This window comes from Camellia sinensis, chromosome 7, assembly GCF_055761805.1.
Source record: "Camellia sinensis isolate YWXY chromosome 7, ASM5576180v1, whole genome shotgun sequence".
In the NCBI taxonomy this organism is placed as follows: Eukaryota; Viridiplantae; Streptophyta; class Magnoliopsida; order Ericales; family Theaceae; genus Camellia; species Camellia sinensis.
In genome coordinates, this window is record NC_138967.1 from 87,012,669 (window position 1) to 87,030,934 (window position 18,266).

The following is an 18,266-nucleotide window of genomic DNA, read 5'->3' on the forward strand; positions in this document are numbered from 1 at the left end:
GTGTTAAGTTAGAGACTTAAGCATTTTGAGCTCATCTTCTTCACAAAAATCTGTTGAGAACATTTTAGAGAGAGAGAGAGAGAAAGAGGGGGAGAGAGAGAGTTCAATTGTAGAGAGAGGAAGAGCTTGATTTGGAGAATTGCATTGAGAATAGAATGATTGTGTAGTAGAGCTCAAGTTTTTGCTAAAACTGGTATTATTGAAGAGTCTAGGTATGTGATTAACCCTTAATTCATGAGTTAAGATCACCAACCATGTGTATTCAAGAGCTAATATGATTGAATACAAGAAATGAGCTAAGAATGTTGAATTTGAAGCCAAATCATACATGCATGTGTCAACATGAGGTGTTTTATCATTTTGAGTACATATTTGTTATCCATATTTTGAAGTTGAATTTCAAGTTTTGAAGAGTTTGGAAACAATTTTGTACATGCATGGAGATTTTGATTTCAAATTTGGCAATTCATGATACTTTTGAGCTCACAGGTTCAAGTTAAGTTCATACATGTGTTTCCATTTTTTTTCAAAGGTTTGATTCCAACATGCAAGATTTTACACTTCAAATACATGATTTGAAGTTTAAATTGTGTTCTAGAAAACCCAGAATTTGACTGCATCGCTTAAGCACACTTTGCATGCATTCAGTATTTTTGCAGACATTTGCAGTTGGCTCAAGTGACCAAGTTACCGCTCGAGAGACTGCCTTTTATTTTGCACCTTTCCTCAAGTGACCATTGAGCCTAGATTTGGACCATCCAGTACATTTGCAGACCATGTGGTTTTCTTGAGCGACTATTGTTGCGCTTGTAACGCCCTCAAAATAAGTAACATTAAACCCATCAAATAAGACATTCATTGACGAATGAAATAACCACATTCTTCTATTCATCAGAGTTTCATTACAAAAGTATTACATGTTAACAACAAAAGCAAAAATGCCCTACGGGCTTACAGCTTTCCAAGTTAACACTTGGTTACAACAAAAGAGTGCTAACTCATCAACATATTAAGCCCTCGGCTTGAATATACATGTAATACATCAAAAAGGAACTAAAACCACAACAATCTGCTCGCCTCTAGCCTCCCAAGCTATGACCTTAGAGGTGGCATTCTACCTGTACCTGAAAATGATATTGCCATATAGGGTGAGCCACAGCCCAGTAGAAATACACTAAACCAACCATGAACAATGACTAAAAGATTAGCAATTGATAGATGGCCAACACTGATACATCCACATAAATCACATTTTATGTCATCCGACTTATGAGTCCAAGTTACTTTTCATTTTTCCTTTTTCAACAGATGAGCATATTAGCTCTATCATCATCTCAACAGATATGTATAAAAACTATATCCCACATTCACAGATAAGCATATAAGCTATATCCACATTCCCAACAGATATGTATAACAACAATATCCCATATTCACAGATAAGCATATAAGCTGTATCCACACTTCACAAAGATAAGCATATTAGCTCTATCTTCACTTCTCTAGATAAGCATATGAGCTGTATCTACGGAGTTCATCCCCTATCTTCTCCCAATACTATCCGGTTTAGAGGTACATCCCCCATCTTCCCCTAAACCGCGGAGTACATCCCCCATCTCCTCCTCTACACATAACATATACAAACACATTGGTTCTATATACAATCACTCAATACATACAGTTAATGTATTCTATCAACCGTCAAATTCCATGACACATTCCATTGATTAGTTTCCGTTTGCCTAATCATCATGCATTGTCTACAACAATCACGACTATCCTCCACCGATAGCCCAAAGCAGTTATTTCTAAACAGAAAATAAAAGCACAAATGGATATTCAATCAACATTTCAATTCGGTGTGTGATAAACAATTCAACTACACCCTTTAACCCCATGCACTCCCAATCTCAACAATTCCATTTCATTTCCTCATTTCTCACAATTAATTACCCCAATTAATCAATCAATGTAATTAGGTCATTTTCCATAATTAACATTACAACCCTTAGGTCCCATTTTCATCAATGATTCAACATTTATTCCATTTCTCTATACCAAACATACATCTAGGTTTATTATAAATAAAACCCCAACTTTTGTAAAATAACACAAAAGCCCCAAACTTTCACAAAATTACCAAACCAACCCCAACATCTCAAAATACCAAAATTTAAAGACAAAATCCATAGAGAGGAGTAGGATATCCCTACCTCAAATTCGGAGCCCCAAGGGAGAAGATGAAAAAACCCAACGTGCTTCAAATCCCGAAATTTTCAGATTAAAATGTAGCCCTCGACGATCAACAACTTTTTTGTAAAGGCCAAAGATGAGCAAATCACTCCTACTAGATCAAAACCTAGAGAGAAGGTAGAGTTCTAGAGTGAGAGGCTCAACAATGGTGTTTTTGGAAAAGTAGGAGAGAGAAGAGAAAGTGAAAAAGTGATTTGAAAAGTCAAAACTCGGAACTTAAACCCAATCGCCCCGCTCGAGCGTCAAACACCCCGCTCGAGCGTCACTCACAGACTCCCGCTCGAGCGTCAACAATCCCGCTCGAGCGGCGGATACACACTCCCAGAACTTTTACAGAACCAGGTCTCCGCTCGAGCTTCCAACTCCCCGCTCGAGCGGCACTCACACAACCCCGCTCGAGCGGCCAATCCCACGCTCGAGCGTCCAACCCTGCACAGGAAATACTGGATGGGTGCAATTCCCGTTCGAGCGCCAGAACCCCCGCTCGAGCGGACAGGTCAAAATCTGGGCAGCTAGTTTTGGTTTCTAAACTCAACCAACCTGTAACAAACCTGCCCAACACATCCTACAACTCAAATACGAAGTAAAAAGGATGTAAACAAAATAATAATCAACTACCAACATCCACGGACACATGTCCGGATCACTGTACAACAAGGGTAAATCCAGGATCGCTATAACCCCCCCTTAAAGAATTTCGTCCCCGAAATTAAGCACAAGTTTTCAAAAATAAGTTTTCCTCCATTTTAAACAATGTTACATTTTAACATTCAACAATTCGACCCATTACCGGTCACCCCCTCCCTTTAACAAGAGGCATTTCACAATATGTAAACAACATATATACTTTCAACATGCATCAACATTACGCATTTCCTTTCCAATTTCAACAATATATTCAACATATATAATGTTACATTCAACTTCCATATGAGGCAAGTTCCAAAACATACTTCCAATAAACCAAACATTTTCAATGTTTCACAACTTAAGACATATATAAAAGCTCTTAAGTTCAACAATAGTTCAAAATCTAAATACAAGATTACATATCAACAAACAAGTCCGGATATTTTTCGCGGACTTCCAACTCACGTTCCCAAGTGGCTTCCTCCACTCCGTGATGTTTCCACAAGACTTTCACCAAAGGAATGGTCTTGCCACGCAGGACCTGATCCCGCCTATCCAAGACCTGAACCGGTCTCTCCTCATACGAGGCATCCTCATCTACCTCTAAATCGGTCCAATCCAACACATGCGATGGATCCGGCTCATACTTCCGAAGCATACTCACATGAAACACGTCATGCACTCCGGACAACTGCGGCGGTAAGGCTAACCGATAAGCAACCTCGTCAATCCTCTCAAGAATCTCAAAAGGACCAATGAACCGAGGGGATAACTTCCCACTCTTTCCAAATCTCATCAAACCTCATCTAGGTGATATCTTCAGAAAGACATGATCACCTACCTCAAACGCCAAAGGCCTCCTCCTATGGTCAGCATAAGATTTCTGACGACTCTGGGCTGTAACAAGCCTCCTACGGATAAGCTCAACTTTCTCCGTCGTCTCCCTAACCAACTCTGGACCCAACAAAGGTGCATCACCCACCTCGGCCCAACACACTGGAGACCTACACGGTCGGCCATACAAGGCCTCAAACGGTGCCATACCGATGCTAGATTGAAAGCTGTTGTTGTAGGCAAACTCTACCAAGGGTAAGTGCCTCTCCCACGTCCCACTGAAGTCTAGGACACAACCCCGAAGCATATCCTCGAGGATCTGAATAGTATGCTCGGACTGCCCGTCAGTCTGAGGATGGTAAGCCGTACTAAAGGTCAACTTAGTGCCCAAGGCACTCTGCAAACTCTGCCACAACCTAGCAGTAAAACGAGGATCTCTATCTGAGACGATCGTCACTGGGACCCCGTGCAACCTCACTATGTCCCGAATATACAAGTCGGCAAGATGATCTACCGAATCTCTCACGCGCATAGGAATGAAGTGCGTCGACTTAGTCAACCGGTCTACAACCACCCAAATAGCATCACTACCCCGCTGAGTCCTCGGAAGACCTACAACGAAGTCCATAGTGACATGCTCCCACTTCCATTCGGCAATAGGCAAGGGTTGCACGAAACCCGCTGGCCTCTGATGCTCGGCCTTCACTTGCTGGCAAGTAAGGCACTTCGATACGAAAACAGCCACATCTCTCTTCATACCTCGCCACCAAAACTGGCGACCCAAATCCTGATACATCTTAGTACCTCCCGGATGCACCGCAAGGCGCGAATGGTGAAACTCTCGGAGTACTTCCTCTCGGCAAGACTCCGGCACAAACAAATGGTCTCGGTATCTCACACTCAGGTCGGGATACACCGTCAAACCCTTCTCAACCTTCCCAGTGGAGATCTTCTCTCGGAGGGATTCTACCTCAAGGTCACCTTTCTGTGCCTCTAACACTCGTGTCACAAGTGTAGGCTGCGCAACAACAGAAAACAAGGCCGCAGCCTCAACGGATTCGCCCAGTAGCAAATCAAACTCGCCAAGTGCTCCCAACATCTCCCATTCTCGGATGGCTATACTAGCTACATCACTAATGGATTTCCTACTAAGGGCATCGGCCACAACATTGGCCTTTCCCGGATGATAATGCAACTCAAAATCATAATCCTCAATGAACTCCATCCACCTTCTCTGCCTCAAATTCAAGTCTCTCTGTGTAAACAGATAATTTAAACTCTTGTGGTCCGAGAACACCTCGAACTTCTCACCATAAAGGTAGTGCCTCCAGATTTTCAAGGCAAAGATCACAGCCGCCAACTCTAGGTCGTGTGTAGGGTAATTCTTCTCGTGTATTTTCAACTGACGTGAGCCATAAGCTACCACTTTCCCCTCTTGCATCAACACACAACCCAAACCCTCTCGTGAGGCATCACAATAAACCGCATAACCCAACCCTCTCTCCGGAATAATCAACACCGGAGCGGTGGTCAATCTAACCTTCAGCTCTTGGAACGACTTTTCACAAGTCTCACTCCACACAAACTTGACTCCCTTCCGAGTCAGTCTAGTCAACGGTGACGCTAACCTGGAGAAATCTTTCACAAACCGGCGGTAATACCCAGCTAATCCCAGAAAACTGCGGATCTCAAATACACTCTTAGGCTGTGCCCAATCTTGCACTGCCTCTACCTTGGATGTATCAACAGACACTCCTTCCCCGGATACCACGTGGCCTAAGAATTTGACTTCCCTCAGCCAGAACTCACACTTCCCAAACTTGGCATACAGCCTATGGGCTCTAAGCAACTCAAGCACCACTCTCAAGTGTTCCTCGTGCTCCTCCTCAGAAGGCGAATAAACAAGAATGTCGTCCACGAAAACGACTACAAATCGATCCAAGAATTCCCAGAAGATCCGGTTCATCAAGTCCATAAAGACTGCTGGTGCATTGGTAAGCCCAAATGGCATCACCAGAAACTCATAGTGGCCATACCACGTACGGAATGCCGTCTTCAGAATATCCTCCTCCCTGACCCTCAACTGGTGGTAACCCGATCTCAAGTCTATTTTAGAGAAACAACAGGAACCCTTCAACTGGTCAAACAAATCATCTATACGGGGCATAGGGTACTTATTCTTAACCGTAGCCCGATTCAACTTCCGGTAGTCTATACACAATCTCAAGGCACCATCTTTCTTTTTAGCAAAGAGGGCCGGTGCTCCCCACGGTGAAACACTAGGGCGAACAAAACCCTTATCTAGCAATTCCTGGAGCTGAACTTTCAACTCAGTCAACTCTGCTGGAGCAAAACGGTAAGGTGCCATAGAAATCGACGCCGTGCCGGGCACTAGATCAATAGAGAACTCTATCTCTCGGTGAGGTGGCAAACTAACAAGATCTTCGGGAAAGACATCCGAATACTCACAAACCACCCTCGGTAATACAAGCTGGGTCTCACCACTCTCACCTCTCTCAAAGCTAGCAAGTAGACCACTAAGCTCACTTCGCCCTCGCGAATCATACCCCGGTGGTAAAACACAACCAACCCGGTCTCCCAAGAAATGGAACCACTCCCCGCTCAAGGTACATAACGTGACCCTCTGGCGGTAGCAATCGATAACAGCCCGGTATGACGATAGCCAGTCCATACCCAAAATAACATCAAAACCCTTCATGGGCATGACAACAAACGGAAAAGGAAGCCTATGGTCGGCGACCTCTATATCACAACCTCTAACACCTTGTTTCAAGATCAACTCACCACCCAAAGGCGATACCACACAAATAGGAGATGCTAACTGTGCTAACTCCAATTCCAAAACAGATGCAAATGCAGCAGATACAAAAGAATGAGATGCACCCGTGTCAATCAACACACTAGCAACCGAGTTGCAAAACAGAAAAGTACCTCTCACTACCGACGGAGCCGGTACCAAATCCTGCACGGTAACAGCATACACGCGCCCTGTGGGCCCCTGATCCCCCTACTCACCTCTAGGAGCATACGACTGTTGTACTGACTGGGATGACGAAGCCCCCTGGTTGGCCCTCGAGGCCTGCACAGACTGAGCTGGCTGAAAACTCTGCGTCTGCCTGGAACCAGACGCTCCCGAAGTGGCACTCAACTGCGGGCAAAACCTCTTCAGGTGCCCAGGCTGTCCACACTGATAACAAGACAAGGGCTGCCCCCTACCCAAACTCTGACTCTGCGGTCTAGCTGAAGAAGAAGCAGCTCTCTGACCCCCACCCTTCTGCGGGCAAACTGAAACCTTGTGACCCAACTAGCCACACTTGTAACAAGCAAACTCCCCCTGATTGCCTCTCCGCGAGCCTGCACTCAGCACTGGAAAGGTCGATCTAGAAACTGCACCCTGAGACTGCTGAGGGTTATAACCCCTCTGCCTCCTGCCATCACCCTGGCCATTTTGGCCCCTCTTGGAGCCCCTCTGCTCTTCCTCCTCTTCCTGCATCATAATTTCCATATGAGCAGCGGCATCTACCAGGTGTCTATACTCTCGGATGTAAGACCCACCAACTCTCAACCTGAGGCCCCGCCTCAACTCTCGCTCAAACTCATAGCAACGGCGTTCCTCAGACGCCACCAGTTCAGGTGCAAACCTGGACAGACTGGTAAAAGTAGCCTCAAACTCGGCCACTAACAAGCCCTGCTGTTTAAGCCAGCTAAACTGATCCCTCAGCTTCTCCCTAGCTGCTGCAGACAAAAACCTCTCCTGAAAAGCATTCACAAACGCCTCCCATGTACCACCAACACGATCCTTCTCGTACTTCCACCATTGACCCGCATCTCCCTTCAGTTGGAAGGATGCCAAGGTCACTTTCAGTGCTCCCTCCTCGATGCCAAGCATCTCGAACGTCTTACTCATTTGCTCTAGCCACTCATCAGCCTTCAGTGGCTCATTCGGATCCCCGATAAATTCATCCGGATTAGACTGGAAAAACTCCCTCTTCAAGAAAGAAGGCCCTGCCTCAGCTGCCTGATTCCCAGCTCTAAGAATACCCAAAGCTCCTGCTATCTCTCTGGCCAAGGCACCCATAGCCTGCTGACCCGCTGGCTCGGCCACATTGGCCTGGCCAACTCCCTCTTGCACTGCCGGAATCTCACCCGGTAACGGTACTTCCTGCCTCGCAGGTCTACCACGCCTAGCACCTCTTCCTCGTCCTGACATCCTAATAAAGGTAATACAGAACGTTAGCACATTCACAAATGTGCCGAAACAAAACACTCACGTCCTAGTGCATGGACAACAGTAATTCACTCCACGTAAGCACATAAACACATAAGCACTTACGAATTTCATCTCCGGATAATGATAGTCCCGAGGCATTACTAGAGTTTCGGTTAGAAACAGCATTGATCAAGTGCCTTTCCAACAAGACTCCCAAAAACCCAAGGATCCGATCAACATCCTAGAAATTAAATCCCATACCCACATAGTCATGTAAGCATGTTATCAATCAAGCACATAGCATATGAAACTACATCTAAGTCTCTATCAAGCGAGACAAACCCATTGTGATACTAATCACTTCCCACGCACCCAAAGTATTCGAACCCGGTACGCTCTGATACCAAGTTGTAACGCCCTCAAAATAAGTAACATTAAACCCATCAAATAAGACATTCATTGACGAATGAAATAACCACATTCTTCTATTCATCAGAGTTTCATTACAAAAGTATTACATGTTAACAACAAAAGCAAAAATGCCCTACGGGCTTACAGCTTTCCAAGTTAACACTTGGTTACAACAAAAGAGTGCTAACTCATCAACACATTAAGCCCTCGGCTTCAATATACATGTAATACATCAAAAAGGAACTAAAACCACAACAATCTGCTCGCCTCTAGCCTCCCAAGCTATGACCTTGGAGGTGGCATGCTACCTGTACCTGAAAATGATATTCCCATATAGGGTGAGCCACAGCCCAGTAGAAATACACTAAACCAACCATGAACAATGACTAAAAGATTAGCAATTGATAGATGGCCAACACTGATACATCCACATAAATCACATTTTATGTCATCCGACTTATGAGTCCAAGTTACTTTTCATTTTTCCTTTTTCAACAGATGAGCATATTAGCTCTATCATCATCTCAACAGATATGTATAAAAACTATATCCCACATTCACAGATAAGCATATAAGCTATATCCACATTCCCAACAGATATGTATAACAACAATATCCCACATTCACAGATAAGCATATTAGCTCTATCTTCACTTCTCTAGACAAGCATATGAGCTGTATCTACGGAGTTCATCCCCTATCTTCTCCCAATACTATCCGGTTTAGAGGTACATCCCCCATCTTCCCCTAAACCGCGGAGTACATCCCCCATCTCCTCCTCTACACATAACGTATACAAACACATTGGTTCTATATACAATCACTCAATACATACAGTTAATGTATTCTATCAACCGTCAAATTCCATGACACATTCCATTGATTAGTTTCCGTTTGCCTAATCATCATGCATTGTCTACAACAATCACGACTATCCTCCACCGATAGCCCAAAGCAGTTATTTCTAAACAGAAAATAAAAGCACAAATGGATATTCAATCAACATTTCAATTCGGTGTATGATAAACAATTCAACTACACCCTTTAACCCCATGCACTCCCAATCTCAACAATTCCATTTCATTTCCTCATTTCTCACAATTAATTACCCCAATTAATCAATCAATGTAATTAGGTCATTTTTCATAATTAACATTACAACCCTTAGGTCCCATTTTCATCAATGATTCAACATTTATTCCATTTCTCTATACCAAACATGCATCTAGGTTTATTATAAATAAAACCCCAACTTTTGTAAAATAACACAAAAGCCCCAAACTTTCACAAAATTACTAAACCAACCCCAACATCTCAAAATACCAAAATTTAAAGACAAAATCCATAGAGAGGAGTAGGATATCCCTACCTCAAATTCGGAGCCCCAAGGGAGAAGATGACAAAACCCAACGTGCTCCAAATCCCGAAATTTTCAGATTAAAATGTAGCCCTCGACGATCAACAACTTTTTTGTAAAGGCCAAAGATGAGCAAATCACTCCTACTAGATCAAAACCTAGAGAGAATGTAGAGTTCTAGAGTGAGAGGCTCAACAATGGTGTTTTTGGAAAAGTATGAGAGAGAAGAGAAAGTGAAAAAGTGATTTGAAAAGTCAAAACTCAGAACTTAAACCCAGTCGCCCCGCTCGAGCATCAAACACCCTGCTCGAGCGTCACTCATAGACTCCCGCTCGAGCGTCAACAATCCCGCTCGAGCGGCGGATACACACTCCCAGAACTTTTACAGAACCAGGTCTTCGCTCGAGCTTCCAACTCCCCGCTCGAGCGGCACTCACACAACCCCGCTCGAGCGGCCAATCCCACGCTCGAGCGTCCAACCCTGCACAGGAAATACTGGATGGGTGCAATTCCCGCTCGAGCGCCAGAACCCCTGCTCGAGCGGACAGGTCAAAATCTGGGCAGCTAGTTTTGGTTTCTAAACTCAACCAACCTGTAACAAACCTGCCCAACACATCCTACAACTCAAATACGAAGTAAAAAGGATGTAAACAAAATAATAATCAACTACCAACATCCACAGACACATGTCCGGATCACTGTACAACAAGGGTAAATCTGGGATCGCTATAGCGCTCAAGCGAAATGTCCTGTTTCAGCATATTTTGAAAAGACATATTCTTATCACATGCATTCTCATTCCTTTCTGAGCATCCTTAGGCATGTACTGAGTGTCCTAAATGAATTAAAGAGTTAGAAAAAAGCCAAAGAGAATTGAATAAGTTAGTGAACGGTTCGAATAAGCAATGTGATTCAATGCATGTATGTTATGAATTGTATAGGTTCATTCGCGAAGCCATATCAGCAACCAAATCATTGTGAGTGATATCTTAGTAAAGATATTTTTATGCACTCTATTTTCTAAATGATACCAATGTGGTAAGTCTTTCCGAACTTAAGATTTTGTATTATGATTGTGCCTTCTATCTGTATGATTTGTAAAAGATCTGTAAATGTAATTGACAAGCATAAAAACATATGATGGACCGAAGGTCGTTCTGTGCAATTGAAATGGACGATAGGTCATTCTGTATATCTGATAAGTTTAAGATTGTTTCGATCATCTGATTCTCTACACATCTAATAAGTCTAAATATCTATTATGTGTTGACCCAATGATCATTATACAGCCGTAATTGAATAGACCCGAGGTTGTTATACCTGAGGTCGTTCTAACAAGTATGATATGTTGTGCTCTATATCTCTATATATGTTGGACCCGAGGTCGTTCTGTCATATATTAGACCTGAGGTCGTTTCATTATGATACGAAACTATTATGAGAATGATTTTATTTAAATATTAGAACTCATTTATATAACCTCTTTACTCTGATATTATGCACTAGGCTTTCGCTCACTTCGTTATATATATATATATATATATATGTCGGTGAGAAGCAAGATGTCTAGCCCTAGTGAACCTGTGGAGTCATACCAAATTTTTGTGGAGTCAACCAAGGATGCCTTACGCACGAGGCTTTTGTTTTGATCTTTTATTTTCCTTTATTTCCTTTTGTTTGTCATGTTTGACCATGTTTATGTGTAAGTTTTAGTTTTTGTATGACTATGATTATGATCTTGGACATGTGAGATCCTTTATGTATGTATGGATGTGAGTTATTAATATGTAAGAAGTTTTTGTTCATGCTAATTATACTATAGCAATCCCAGTTTTCCCTCCATTGATTATTGTAACCCGGACTTGGTTCTGTGGGCGTTGGTTGTCGTTGTATCTTGTTTCCATCCTTCAATCCTTTGTATATGAGTTTTAGGATGTGTTGGGCAGGTTTGTAATAGGTTGGGTGAGTTTTCAAACCAAGTGTTGCTGCCCAGAATTTTGGTTCTTCGCTCGAGCGAGTCTTTTGTCGCTCGAGCAAGCTTTGGGTTTTAGATCCTTCGCTCGAGCCAAGGTTCCTTAGCTCGAGCGAGGGTTGAGTTTTGTATCTAGTGGCTCGAGCGAGAAGTCCTTCGCTCGAGCTTGCGTCTGCGTCTGCGTATGATTCTGGATCTGAGAGCTGTGTTTCTTGGCTCGAGCGAGCTTTCCTTCGCTCGAGCGAGCGAGGTGTATGTTTTGGGTTTCATCGCTTGAGCGAGCATTCTGTTGCTTGAGCATGCTTCTGGTAGTAGACCTGAAGCTTTGCATTGTTGGCTCGATGTAGACGCCCCATTTTTGACTGTCCTCAAGACTTGGACGTCACCGCTTGAACACTTGGTGATCATCCATGTTTGTGTTCGTCTTGAGTTCCCGGAGGTCTCGGCTATGCGCCTTGCCTTAGGAGCTCTCGACTCGACTGTTTTGTGTCTGGTTTTGCACCAAACACTTGTGTTTTGCCTTGGAGGGGCAGGGAATGGCTTGTGAGCCATCCCCACACATCACCGGCCATGGCTTGAGGCCACCAGCTGTGTTTTGTTGCCACCGGCCAAATTATTGGCCGGCCGGCACTATAGATAGCCGGCCGGCTATCTTTTTTAGGTCAATTTCATTTTTGGCTGGCCGACTACTGTGCATCTGTTTTTGCAGATATTTTCATACAGCTGCCATGCACTGGGCTCCCCTCCATACACGTGTACGGAGGGATTTCCCCCTTAGCTAGCTTGTCTTGTAAGCTTACAAGATTGAAGCTCTATAAGAGGAGGCCTCCTCTCCCTCTTTTAAGGGTTAGACAAATTTAGACAACATTTTCAGAGGGTTTTGAGTTTTAGGGTTAGGGTTCATATATCCTCCATCCCTATATATATCTCTCTCTCTCTTGTGTTTTGTATGTGTTTTGTCTTAGTTTTGCACACAAACACCCACCATCACACCTTTTCTTGGAGCTGAGGCCCTTGAGGGTTGTTTTTGGAGTTGTGGAGCTGGTTTGAGCTTGAAGAACCAGCTGGTTCACCATTGGTGAAGAGGGTCTACAAGGGTAAGAAACTTGTCCCTTTATTCCCCATTTTTGCATTGCATTTTTGCCTACCTTGCATCTATTTTTGAGCTTTGTGTATAACATATAAAAGTTCTAATTTTTAGTGCTCTAAATAGTTGGTTAAGGTTGCTTTAAGCTTTGGGGTCGTTTGACCCATCTTAAGCCTTGTTTGGCCTTTGTTTTGTGCCATTTTGGTTGAGCTCCGGGACCATTGTGTTTGGGCCTCCTCACCATTGAAATCTTGAGGGATTTCAGAGGTGAGGATGGTGCCTTGAGGTCCTAAGAAGGAGAGGGCCACCCCCTCTCCTTGTTGTCCTTGAAAAGGGTCATTTTAGCCTCTTGAGAGAGCATATTGTTTAGGTTCATGTTGGCCATGCCTTAACTGATTTTTGTGCTTATTATGTCATAATATAGCTCTGTTTTCAATTGGTTTTGGTACACCATGCTTGCTTAGCATACATGCCTTGTAATGCCATGTTTAGGTCTTAACATGCTTTAGGTTTTGATCCTTGTTCTAGCATGATTTTGGCCAAGCTTTGTGAAGCTTTTGTATTTGTTTTAGCATGCTTAAGCTCTGTTTTTGGTTGTTTTGGTCAACCATCACATGCTTAGTATAGCCTCCTTGCATTTTGGCTTGTTAGCCTTGGTTGTGTGAGTGTGTAGCATGCATTACTTGCAGTGTTTCAGTGGTTTGGAACCACTTACCATGTTATTTTAGTCCTTATAATATGCTTGCATGCTTGCATTTAATGCTCCTTTGATGCTTTAAGAGGTTGTGTTGTATGCTCCATGTTTAAGCATTTGTGCATGCCTCCATGTGTAGATCATTTAGATGCCATCTAGGTGGTTTTTTAGGACTTGCCTTAACATGATTTAGGACTGTTTTGATCTATTTTGGTCATTTGCTTCATGTGTCATATGATCATGCTTTAGGTCCTTGGACCAATTACATGCTTTGCTTGCTTTGATTAGTTGTTTAGCACCTCTTTTCTATGCAATTTCAAAGCTTAAGGTGCATGCCATTTGTCCATGATTGCATCCTCTTAAGTGTGCTTGAGAGTTACTTTTTGATGTTTAAAGTTTTAAGCCACGTTTGCATGCATGCTTATATATGTAGATACTTGGCTCATGACACATTGTTGCACACTTTTGTGTTGTTGCATTTGGCATGCTTTGTATCTAACATGTTGTCCATATTGCACTTTGCATGTGTGCATGTTGTTGTTACACTTTGCATGCTTGGTTAGTTGCATCTTTGCTTTACTTGCTTGCATGCCCATATTGCACACTTAGGCTCACATGCTTAGGATTGCATTGCATTGGCATGCATGCTTCACCTCTTGATCAAGCCATGATAGAGGTTGAAAGCCCCTTGGCTTGATTATGTGCATTGCATTCCATATCAACATGCACACTTGATTCTTTGGGCCATCATGCATGGAAATGCGCGATTGGTGGTCCGAGAATCGAGAATCATATCCCTTTGAGTCATGAATATGATAAGGGGTGTGATTGGTACATACATTGCTTGAAATGCATTGCTATGCTATGTTTTGCCCTCTGCTGCTGTCAAAACAGGTTCTGCAGGAATATTTGGCCGGACGACTACATGGAGTGCCGACCGACCAATTATTGATGGCCGAGAGTTCAACAAATGGCCGATGACCATCCGGACATGGCCGGTGGTGTTCCCACTTGGTCGGTGGTGCTCCACAGCACTCACAGAAGCAACCTTGGGAGTTGTGCAATTTTCAGAGAAGCAGAACAGTCAAAGCAGAGGCAGCTTGTGCATGGCAGTGACTTCCGAGCGGAATCGAGCGCGCATTGCTTTGGGCCCTCTTCCCGAGGCTGTTTACTGCTTTCATTAGATTAGTTAATTTGTTAATTAATTAATTGGTCTGTAATATTTAATTAGCTTGTAGGTTAATTAAATTGTATTATTCTTTCGGTCCCTCCGAGCGAGGGCAAATTTGTAATAAGTGTGGGTGCGTGGGTGCGTGTGTGCATGTTTTCCAACCCCCACTTCTTTCTCCCTTTTACTTACCTGCTTTTGATGGTTAGTATTAGGACATGTTTACTTTAGCATACCTTATGCTATGCATGCGTGCATCATTCATTAGTATTGCATGCACCAGGCTCGGCGCATCATACTAACTGCATAAGTATTTCAAATCTAACTTGAATACATGCTACTTGTGCATTTTCACATGTCATTTATAAACTAGCCGAGCCTACTCTAGTGACATTCCGTATGCGTTGTATTAGGCATTTAAACATAGACTTGGATCATGCATGATTGCTAACATGTTCTTGTTTTGGCACGGAGTACTAGGTGAGCTCTTTATGTTTTAGCATCTCACATGAGTGTGAACGTTAACATGATAACATGATTACCATGAGACTAGATGCTTATTTGATGAACTGCTTGAATGCCCGTGGGTGAAGGTTGGATTGTTTGAGTTGGGATAACTCGTTGAAATCCGTATTTTAGCCTACTTGTGAGTAGCAAATTCCAAAGCATTTTCCAAACAAACGGATATGCAATGTTTTGTTCCAAATTAGGCGATCTAGTCTATACTTGTTTGTTGTGCGCATAACGTAGTAAATCTAGGCTAATAACCGGAATAAGAATGCATAACGTTTTCAAAATAGGATATCACGGTTAGTAGAGGCCGATCTTCGGATCGGGCGAGAGGGGGTGATCATAGCTGACCTTCCCCAATCGTACCCAAGTTCTCGAGCCGAGGCAACTTTGGTGATGACGGACACGTGGCCTTTGGCACCGAGTCAGGGTTTCCTAAATGTCCCAAAATAAAATATTTAGGTGGCGACTCTGTATCTGGCAAAGCAGTCCATGTTTGGCACTTCTTTTCTAAAAATCTGTTTTTCTCAAAACAATTTGCCGGATTTGGACTCTTTGGTTCAGATTAAGAACCGTGACAATTCGAGAGTCCGAACAGTAGTGAACCCAAAACGAACAGAATGGGACTCATCCTCCCGGGGCGTTCGGGGACGTCTACAGTTTCTGGCGACTCTGCTGGGGATTTAGAGAGCTTGACTCAAACTCATGATATCCTGTTTTGATTTCATTTATGTGTCTCTTTGCATTGCATGTGCATTGGTGCGCCTAGGACACCGTGTTTGCCATCTGCCATTCCTGAACGGTTTGCCGAAGGCTTGACTTTGTCAAAGCATGCCATAAGGCTGACCGGTTGTGGGCTCTGACAGTATGGGAACACAAACCCCGGTTTTACCGAGGCACCCTTTTCGACCATTCGACCTAGTGCATATCAAAATCCATAGTGACTATTCCAAACTAGGACAGGTTGCTTACCCGATGTTACGTTGTTTGAAAACCGCTGCGTGCGTAGTGAAACCCTTGCTCCTGACAAAATAGGACAGGGAAACCCTACCCCAACTTAGGGGTGTTTTGGCTCTCTTTTACTTGCTATGTGTTTTTAGAGTGTATCTATGCAGGGAACACACGAATCAGTTTGCAAGTTTGAGTATCAGGCCTGAGGGCATCAGTATCAGTTTATGAGAATCAGTTATATCTGTGGGTATCCGATTCAGTATTTTGGGGCCAGTGATTTTGGGCAACAATGGTCAGCAGTAGAGCACAGTTGTTCGGCTACATCTGTGTTTGATCCATTTAGGCTGAAACGCTGCTTGTTTTTCCTTTCAGTTCAGAGAGTTGATACAAAATAACTAGTGTTCCCCCTTACCGAGGCAAGACAGATATCTGATCCGTCAGTCACCGTTCAGTACAGCGGACTTATCATGATGCAGAATTCAGAGGAGATTGTGGTTATGACGGCCGCATTAGATCAAGGAATCACTCTGCAAAGTGAGACCACTATCGATGTACCGCATCCACCCAGGTCGCCTGTCGCGCACCCGGTCTGGACCCCCCAGTTGTATCAGGCTCGTGAGCCCACCACATTCGAATTGATGGGAATGATAGGTGACCTCCAGAGGTCCGTGGCGGATCTCGCTTACGGAATGTTAGCTTCGCCACCAGCCGCACCGTATGCCGGGAATTTTGTACCACAGGAGCCCCCACTGTTGGGACGGATTGTGATCGAACTTAGCCAACCCGAGGTGGCCTCCAACTATAACAATGACGTATCAACATCAACCCAAACCCTCGATCAGGATGAAGCCAGAGGCAAGAACAAAATGAAGGCAGATGCCGATCCCATTGAACAACTGCTATGGGCAGTCGAGGCTTTGAAAGCCGAGGGGATGAGTAAACAACAGGTATTCGCAATCATAGCTAAGGCTGTGGATGATGTTTTCCCCACTCCAACCGAAGGCAGTGCAAGCCAGTTAGAAAATCGGGATAGGCCCCGTCATGCCAGAACAGTTCCTTCCACTCCCAACCCTGCACCTGGGAAAGATCAAAAAGCCAAGGCAGCGCCTGCCGACCCTTTCGCTAGTGCGTCTAGCAAGAATACTCAACCTTCAAAGTACCTGCCCCAAGGGCGCAGGGTCTTTCACGCTCTCTATATGCCATTGTCAAAGGCACTACAGATCCTTGCCAAAAGGGGGCATCTTAAACCCTTGGAGCCTCAGCCTCTCCCAAAGAATCTCCCTACTACACATGATGCTGCCTTGTACTGTGCGTACCACCAGCAAACCAGTCATGCTACCGACAATTGTTTTCGCCTCCGTCATGAGGTGCAAGACTTGATCGACAACGAAGTTATCCTCCCGCCCACCTCAGCCAAGTTCGTTACTACCCAGTTATTGGATTTTGAGGATACTGATACTGCGAGTATGTAATCAAGAAGTGAACCACCTGCGGGCGGCGCTCGATGTATTTTGGATGTGGCGTCTGGCACGCATTTTTGGAGCATCTGCGAATGCAGTTTTGTAAATTCTGGCTTGGGTGTCGAGTCAGTCTTTTGTTTTGTTTTGAGTCTGTCTCATTGTCTTGAGTCAGTCCTTTTGCTTATGGGTCTATCTTGTTGTAGCGAGTCAATCCCCTTTGAATAGAATGTCGGGTGATTCCAGAGCTGTTGCCTCGGACACCGTTTTGTTTTGTAATTACCCTTTTGCTTTCTTTTGAGTCTGTCTCTGTCGTGGAGCCAGTTGCAACCAGGGAATCTGAATAAAACAGTTGCGGCTATCATGTTTCCATGCTTACTATTATTCCGAATTAGTTGTACCAGGGGACTTGAATGGAACAACAATACATTCCACCTATTCTCTTGTGCCCTGAAAATCATTGCATTGACCTAAGTTTTTCAAAACTTTTTGAACACTGCGGTGAAAACAAAGAGGAAGAAATTCCTCGGGTTTTGCAAACTTTGATCAAATTGAGAGAAAGAGAGGCCTGCTAAGCCCTTAATGATTGAAATCATGCTTGTCAGCGTGAGTACTGAGAAGGACCCTGGCTTGATCCAAACTGGTTCCACACTATCTTTAGCGTGAGCGATTTGTCGCTTCTTTAAAAAACTTTCAAAAACAAAATGTTTT